This window comes from Schistocerca nitens, chromosome 1 (genome assembly GCF_023898315.1).
Source record: "Schistocerca nitens isolate TAMUIC-IGC-003100 chromosome 1, iqSchNite1.1, whole genome shotgun sequence".
Taxonomy (NCBI): Eukaryota; Metazoa; Arthropoda; class Insecta; order Orthoptera; family Acrididae; genus Schistocerca; species Schistocerca nitens.
In genome coordinates this window covers 400,387,850-400,396,355 of record NC_064614.1, presented here as the reverse complement: position 1 = coordinate 400,396,355, position 8,506 = coordinate 400,387,850, and the positions used below count along the sequence as shown (strand labels likewise).

The 8,506-nt window shown below is 38.8% G+C and overlaps 1 pseudogene; it reads left to right on the top strand.

Annotated features, from left to right (window-relative positions):
* Nucleotides 1–7,210: 7,210 nt before the first annotated feature.
* LOC126211599 (5S ribosomal RNA) lies at nucleotides 7,211–7,328 on the top strand (annotated as a pseudogene).
* The last annotated feature ends 1,178 nt before the right edge of the window (nucleotides 7,329–8,506 follow it).

Sequence of the window (8,506 nt, the reverse complement as noted above, 5' to 3'; positions counted from 1 at the left end):
GAGAGAGTACTACAAAAAATACTTATGCGCTCATGGCATAGCTATTGTATGAAACTACTTTTCGCATGGATTCTGCGAGTATGAAGATAGAAAATTAGTAAACGTCATTCAAGGGTAGAATTGTATCTGAATAATTCATCGTATATAAAGAGATATTACAATTGCCCCTCGCAGCGAGCAAAGTTAATGATAATACACTTTGCGAGCTAACAGAAAAAAATTTGTTGGGTTGTTTATTCAAAATAGGAATATTTTAAATTCATAGAATTTTACTATAGAGAGTATGGGTAACATGTTAAGACAATAAGTTACGAGAATACCTAAGCTGTAGCTTTTACATGTACCGGGGTACATCCGCATCCGAGTACATAACCAGGGAAGATGTAGATTGGTGTAATTACGGAAAAGGTCTACCCATTTGGGAACTGGCCTTCACAGGGAAACCTTGGAAAACCCGGAAGAATAGACCCCAGCTCAGGTATTAAAGAAGATAGGAAAGCCTAAATCCAGTAGTTTTGAAATATATAGAAGCTCCATAGATTAGATGGAAGGAAAAGTGCCTCATAGCCAAAAAAAAATTTACAATATTGCTCAAAAAAAATTTTCATAATTCTTCTTTCGACGATGTAGCCGGCGATCTCGTTGTGAAGTCGATGGAACAGGAACACTGGGTACGGACACCGGGTAGGCGACGTACAGCGTTTGGTGGACGCGGCACGAAGGACAGGCGATGGCTTATGGTACAGGATAGAAGCTGGTAACGTGCCGTAGAAACAGGAAGATGATCTCCAGAACAGATGGTCAGGGACGTGAACATGAAACAGGTTTAAAGTGGAATAAGAAAAGGTTCTGACTGAATAAATCCCTGGAAGAGAGTGGATTAAGGCAACGAAGTCCCTATTTCATCGTTGAACTCAAAATCGGACTGGATTCTTATATTCTTCCCTCTGTACTAGATCGGAATATCCATCAGTTCTGACAATCACGAATTTTTTTGTAGTCCTCAATACCAAAGTTGTTTTGCATTACAACTGCTGATTGTCCAAAACATTGCCAAATAGACTGTGGGCATTTAAATTTTGTTGTAGCTCATATTGAATGTATTCCTCTCAAAAAAAATTTTAATCTAATCTTCGTTTTGTTATAGTGCAGGTGGAAGTAGAGCATTGAATCTGTCCAAGGTCTGCTTTCAATTACGAAATTATGGATAAAATTTAGGTTTACACCTGATGAAAAATTTTAAACATAGGCATATGACACTGACTCCACAAAAGGAATAATTTGAAAAATTTTCATTATTCTTATAATTAATTGATTTATAGATCCACTTGCAAATAAATATCATTAATGATGACGTATGTTCATTTATCAAATCATCCAATCGCAGAATCTTCATCCTCTCATGAACATTTATGGAAATATATTTCAACAATTATGTCCATAAGATGAAACACACAAATTGCTATTCTTAAAAAGTCAATTAAAATTCTTAAATTAATTCTCCTGGTAAAGAAGGCATAATAAAAAATCTAAAAATTATAATAATTTTCTCTCGTGCAACCAGAGAGTTTCTTCAATTGTTTGCAACAGTGACATTATCGACTGTTGCTTCATTTCACAGTTGATTTATTTTCTTGCGCGAACAGCGCACATCATACACACAGCGTATTTACCTACATATCCCACACTGTTCAAGTTTCACACGCAATTCTCACATAAGTGCCGTGTCTTGAGGAAATGTAGATGCACTTTCATTGTATATCACTGTGGCTTCTGCTCATAGTCCACACTTACAAACACTGGTAATTAACACATTCTTCTACCTATCTTAAAATTTTTTGTGTTAACCTATCACAGGAGTAATCTCACTGTCTCTTAACCTATCACAGGAGTAATCTCACTGTCTCTTAACCTACCACAGGAGTAATCTCACTGTCTCTTGACCTCTAGACAACATTAACTTCTTGATATTTATATACACATTCGACTCATAGTCAAATTCCACTCTAAATTCTTCTCCATATATGGTATCACAGATCTACGATCCTTCAAAAAATTTCTTAATATCATTATGCGGGAATAATCCCTTTATTCTTTTCGATTCGGGATATGCCAACAAGTATGATCCCGGATTTGGTATATTTACAATAACATATGGTCCGGTATAAATAAGATTCCATTTCTTTATGTTCTTCATCAGTTTCGAGGAATGGATGTGTCGTCTCAATAAAACCTTTTCTCCAAGATGAAACGTCTGAATCCGGTGAATCCGTTTATCATATGTCAATTTCCGTTGTATTGCCTTTTTAGTTAAATTGAAAAGTGCGAGTCGAATCTATTCCTCCAATTTTAAATTCTGGTCTTCATACTGTTCTTCCGTTGCCTCCAGGTTTTGGAACGACTAAGAGCGGAGAACAATAGGGACTAGTTGATGGCTCAATCAAGTTCCATTCTAACATTCTATTTATCTCCCTTTGAACGGATTGTTTTAAACGCCAGGGGATCGGATAGTGCGTGTAACGGTAAGTCTGATGTGGCTTCACTTGTAGGTGACAAATATACCCTTTAATAATTCCTGGTTTCTCATCAAAAATCTCTTCATATGCGTCTAACAAATAATGAAGCTGCTGCCCTTGTTCTCCGGTAAGCTGATTTGATTCACTAGCTTTTATCATTGTTGTTTGGTTAAAGTCCTCCTGTTGTATCAAATCCTTTGAAATCTCCTTCCAACGACCGTTTGTAGTGTCAGTTAATTGAATTTTGGCACCGCGACAATATTTCTCATGCACCGTTTCCTTTCTATTTAAATCCAGTGCTATCTCTTCTCCATTTAATCTAAATTTAACTATTCCTTCCAAAAAATCAATCTGACAATCGTACTCCTGCATACTCCCAATACCCAGAATACAGTCCACTAATAACTTCTCCACTACAAGGAACGTGCATTTTGTTGCTACATTTCCCATTTTCATCTCTAATTGTGTTTGTATTTTGACATTGGGAGAGCGTGCTCCAACAGCTCCGATGATTTTGCAGTTCTGTACTGGCAAAATTGGTACCTTCTTCTTCCTAATAATTCTCCGAAAAAGAGCGCCTGAGATGACATTGGCGGAAGCGGCGGTGTCCAATATCACATTCGTTGGAACTTCCTCTATTTCAACAAATACTTCCGATACCGGAACACTCAATCTGTCATTATGACACGTTATTAAATCCTTTGTTAACTCTTCCGTCAACAGCTCACCATCATTATATCTTAACAATTGTAATTTTACTGTTTCGCCCCTAACAGATCCCCTGACCGCTCCTCCGGGGCACGATGCGGTCACGTTTAGTTTGACTGACTGTTGGTCCGATTGGTATTTGTCTCTTCAGCTACTTCCGTGATTATCGGTTGTTGTGGTGAATTCGGTCTATATTGTCTTGCTTGATTCGTGTAATTATTGTTGTTGTTCTGCTGGTGTTGGTAGAACTGTCTTGTGTTGTCATACATTGGATTATATCGATTAAAATTCCTATTGTTCCTAAAATAGCCCCTCGCTGCACCATTACCAAAGTTTCCATTATGGTAATAATTATTGTTTGCATTTTGTCCATTTCTAAGTCTCCTCGGAGAGTGTAGTTGGTTATGATTATTGATACCACTACCATTACTGCCATTCCCATTCGAGTTGCAGCTCGGATTCGCTTCTATTACACTTCTTTGATATGACATTTCTCTTGCCCTTTTATTGTCCTCCTCAATTATATCAATATGATCAAGCGTAGTCATAAATGATTCTATATCCTTATCATTTATATATATCAGCTGATTCCTTATACTGGTGGGTAGTCTGGACTTGAGAATTCTAAGTATATCCGGCAAAGGAATCGGTACATCCCAATACAAAGATTTATTAATGTATTTCTCAAAATATCTCTTTAGAGATCCTCTAGAAAATGAGAAAGGCTCAGGATATAATACTTCCTGCCTAAGTCTTTCCTTTACTCCAGCAGACCAATATTTTGCTAGAAAAGCCTGCTCAAATTCTTTGTAACATTTACAAGAAGATGTTTGTTCGGATGCCCACAATGCTCCTGATCCTTGTATATATCCTGATACAAAACTAATCTTTTGCCATTCTGTCCAAGATCGTGGAAATAGACCTCTGAAACTTCGAATGAAGACTACAGGATGGACATTCTTTTTGTCAGGGTTAAAGATTTGAAATTGTCTTTGTTTAATCATCTTCTCCTCAACAGTACTACGATTCCAAAAATCCTCCTGTTCGTATTCTTCCCTGTGGCTATCCGTTATATCGAATCTAACTGGTGACGTTCCAGTTCTGTTTACATCGGATCTTGACGTGGACGGAATGTCACGCGCAGATTGAGACTTTTGTTTCCTACTTCTCGCTGTTTCTAAATCCTCCTGCGAGAGATTTAGTGATCTTTCAATATTTTCTTTCCAACGCGAGAATTCTTCGCCAAGTTGTTCTCGAACTTTCTTTAACCCTTTGTTGAAAAAATTCTCCTCCGAACTCTCTGAAATTGACTGTAAAGCTACTTTCACAGTTTCCTCTATGGTTTCCGAAGGAAAATTTTGCCGCTGTAATGTCATTTCTGAAAACTTTCCCGCAAGTACATTCATTCTATGTTCCACTGTCTCCTGTTTTTCCTTCACTTCGTCAAATTGCTTCTTTACATTATCTTGGGATTCTAAAATTTCTGGTATCATAGCTACGGAACACTGTATGTCCTCTTGAGCTTGTATTACTTGAGGAAACAGTTCCACTTGTTTTTGTATCGTGTCAATTTTGACGGATACATATTCGGTTAGTTCCGCTTTTAATTTACTATTGTTTTCTTGGCATTGTTGGCGGACCTGCTCAATCTGAGCAATAAGATTCTGTTCGGTCCTTTCTGCCTGTTCTTTTATTTCCTGTGTCTGGGTATTTAATCTCTGATCTAATTCGGTAAAGGTTGCTCTTAACTGATTTTGCAGTTCTGTTTGATTTTCGGCTAATTGATTTTGGAGTTCATTTTGTATAACGGATAAGTCTCGTTTTACCTCCGCTTGGCCTTCGGCTAATAGAGACAACTGTTGCATAATAACAACTAACGTGTCAACAACAGTCTGATCAGCTGTTGTATGAATGTTTTCTGAACCAGCGGGATTATTTATATTGCTACCGCTAGCCACAACAGTCTCAGAATTGCTATCCGTGGCCTCTGCTTCTGCGCAAACAGCTGAAGGCTGTTGCACGTCTCGTTGCTGATTCAATGACATTTTAAATGCCGCTCTAGTCAATAACAATAAATAACTATCAATATCAGGTTCTAATCACAAAATACAGTTTCAAATTTACTGTCGTAGACACACTTAACTTTCAAATTACTTCACAGATGGTATAAAGTTCAATGTCCAGATACGAAAATCACACAATATACAGTTCTACAATCTTAACTACTATCTGGAAAAAAGTTCTTTCTAAATTGATTTCAAACTATTTTAACTACAGGATAAAAAAATTAGATTTCTCTGGCCTTTTTCTGTAGTCTCGGTGTTGTCCAATAGTTGAAATCGTTTCTTGGTATCAGCAATCTTTTACTATGGGCACCGTATCTCACTTCATGTTCATTACTTCTCGTTCTCGTTGGTTTTCATGAAAAAAAAATACATATATTATATAACAATCCAAGAGAGTCCTGTCACACTGGCGCCATTGTAATTTTTCCTCCTCTTATCTACGTAATTATGTAGCTCTCAATTCGTTCGAGCAATCAATCATTCATTATAGGAAACACCGTCATAGCTTAGTCACTCAAAATGATTCTGAAATTTTACTTGTTAGAATGAAAGCAGGCGATGATTCTCCTTCTCTGCAGGCTCGTGCTTTGCCGCAGTCTGCTAATCTGTACAAATAAAATGCCTCGTATTTTTGGGAGCGTTGTATAATCAGTCGGGAAACCTCAGATCAAGCGGATATTTGGCTTTGATGAAGTTTAACCTTCCGAAGAAATAATGGAGCTCTTGGATTATTAAATGCAGGTTCGTATCCAGTCTTTCGGAAGTTCCCTTCTGATTAACAACTACGCAATATATCGATGAATATCATTAATTCTCAAATGTCAGATACAGACCTTTTTCATGAAGGAGCCATATATATATATATATATATATTTCACTTTTTAATCGTACAATTTCGTATCCGTTATCTTCTGTCATAAATCTCAATAATCAGATTACAGTTCTTCAAACAAAACTCAGGCTAATCGGCACGAAGACAATCCCGGAAGCTCTCTTTCTTTCTTTTTTTTCTTCCTAACAACCACCAGAGAGAGTACTACAAAAAATACTTATGCGCTCATGGCATAGCTATTGTATGAAACTACTTTTCGCATGGATTCTGCGAGTATGAAGATAGAAAATTAGTAAACGTCATTCAAGGGTAGAATTGTATCTGAATAATTCATCGTATATAAAGAGATATTACAGTCTGATTACCTTACATATGATTTAAATATTTGACTTAAAGGATTTAAGCGAGAAAAAGTTTAGGAAGTGCTTGAAACTATACTGAAGGTCTGTTGGAAGTCTCTAATTGGTCTCAGCATGGAACACTGCACCCGTGGTCTAGGGTAGCGTCTTTGATTCCAAATCAATACGTCTTCGGTCCCGGATTCGAACCCAGACGCTGCTTAAATTTTGATTAATAATCAGTATTGGTTGCCAAAGACTTCCCTCATTCTGCCAACGGCCTTGTCAAAGAGAGCGGAGGAGCGGACAGAGGTTCAGGGCACTCTCTTGTCCAAGGGGTGGGAAACTGCCCCTAAAGGCGGAAGAATCAGCAGTGATCAACGTCATGAGGACGCGGAAGGCAATGGAAACCACTGCAGTACAGACACGTAACGTGTATCCACAGGACATGGCCTGTAATCGAAGAAGTATGATGATGATCTCTCCATTGGCAAAAGATTCCGAAATAGTCCCCCATTTGGATCTCCGGGAGAGGACTGCCAAGGGGGAGGTTACCATGAGAAAAATATTGAATGGTCAACGGAACGATAACGTTCTACGAGTCGGGGCGTGGAATGCCAGAAGCTTGAAAGTGGTAGGGAAACTAGAAAATCTGAAACAGGAAATGAAAAGGTTCAATCTAGATATAGTTGAGGTCAGTGAAGCGAAGTGGAAAGAAGACAAGGATTTCTGGTGAGATGAGTACAGGCTGACAACGGCCTTGCCACAGTGGTAACACCGGTTCCCGTCAGATCACCGAAATTAAGCGCTGTCGGGCTGGGCTAGCACTTGGATGGGTGACCATCCGATCTGCCCAGCGCTGTTGGCAAGCGGGCAAACTGAGGAGCTACTTGATTAAGAAGTAGTGGCTACGGTCTCGGAAACTGACATACGGCCGGGAGAGCAGTTTGCTGACCACATGCACCTCCATATCCGCATCCAGTGACGCCTGTGGACTGAGGATGATATGGCTGCCAGTCGATACCTTTGGGCCTTCATGGCCTGTGCGGGAGGAGTTTGAGTATAGGGTAATATCAACAATAGCAGAAAATGGTATAACAGTAGGATTCGTTATGAATAGCAATGTATGGCAGAGAGTGAGTTACTGTGAACCGTTCAGTGACAGGGTTGTTCTTATCAGAATCGGCAGCAATCCAACACCGACAACGGTAGTTCAGGTATACATGCCGACGTCGCAAGCTAAAGATGAAGCGATAGAAAAAGTGTATGAGGATACTGAAAGGGTAATGCAGTATGTAAAGAAGGATGAAAATTTAATAGTCATGGGGGACTGGAATGCAGTTGTAGGGGAAGGAATAACAGTAAAGGTTACGGGAGAATATGGGATTGGGACAAGGAATGAGAGAAGAGAAAGACTGATTCAGTTCTGCAGCAAGTTTCAGCTACTAACAGCGAATACTCTCTTCAAGAATCACAAGAGAAGGAGGTATATTTAAAAAAGGCCGCGTGATACGGGAAGATATCTGTTAGATTACATCATTATCAGGGACTCCGAAATCAGACACTGGATTGTAAGGCGTACCAAGTAGCAGTTATAGATTCATCGCAATATAGTAGTGATGAAGAGTAGGCTGAAGTTAAGACATTAGTCAATAAGAATCAATACGATAAGAAGTCGGATACGGAAGTACAAAGGAATGACGAGATGCGCTTGAAGCTCTCTAAGGCTGTAGATACAGCAATAAGGAATAGCTCAGTAGACAGTACAGTTGAAGAGGAATTGACATGTCTAAAAAGGGCCACTTCAGAAATTAGGAAGGAAAACACAGGTACAAAGAAGGTGACTGCGAAGAAACCATGGGTAACTGAAGAAATACTTCAGTTGATTGATGAAAGGAGAAAGTACAAAAATATCCCGGGAAACTCAGGAATACAGAAATACAAGTCGTTGAGGAATGAAATAAACAGGAAGCGCTGGGAAGCTAAGGAGAAATGGCTGCAGGAAAAATGTGTAGACATCGAAAAAGACATGATTGTTGGAAGGAC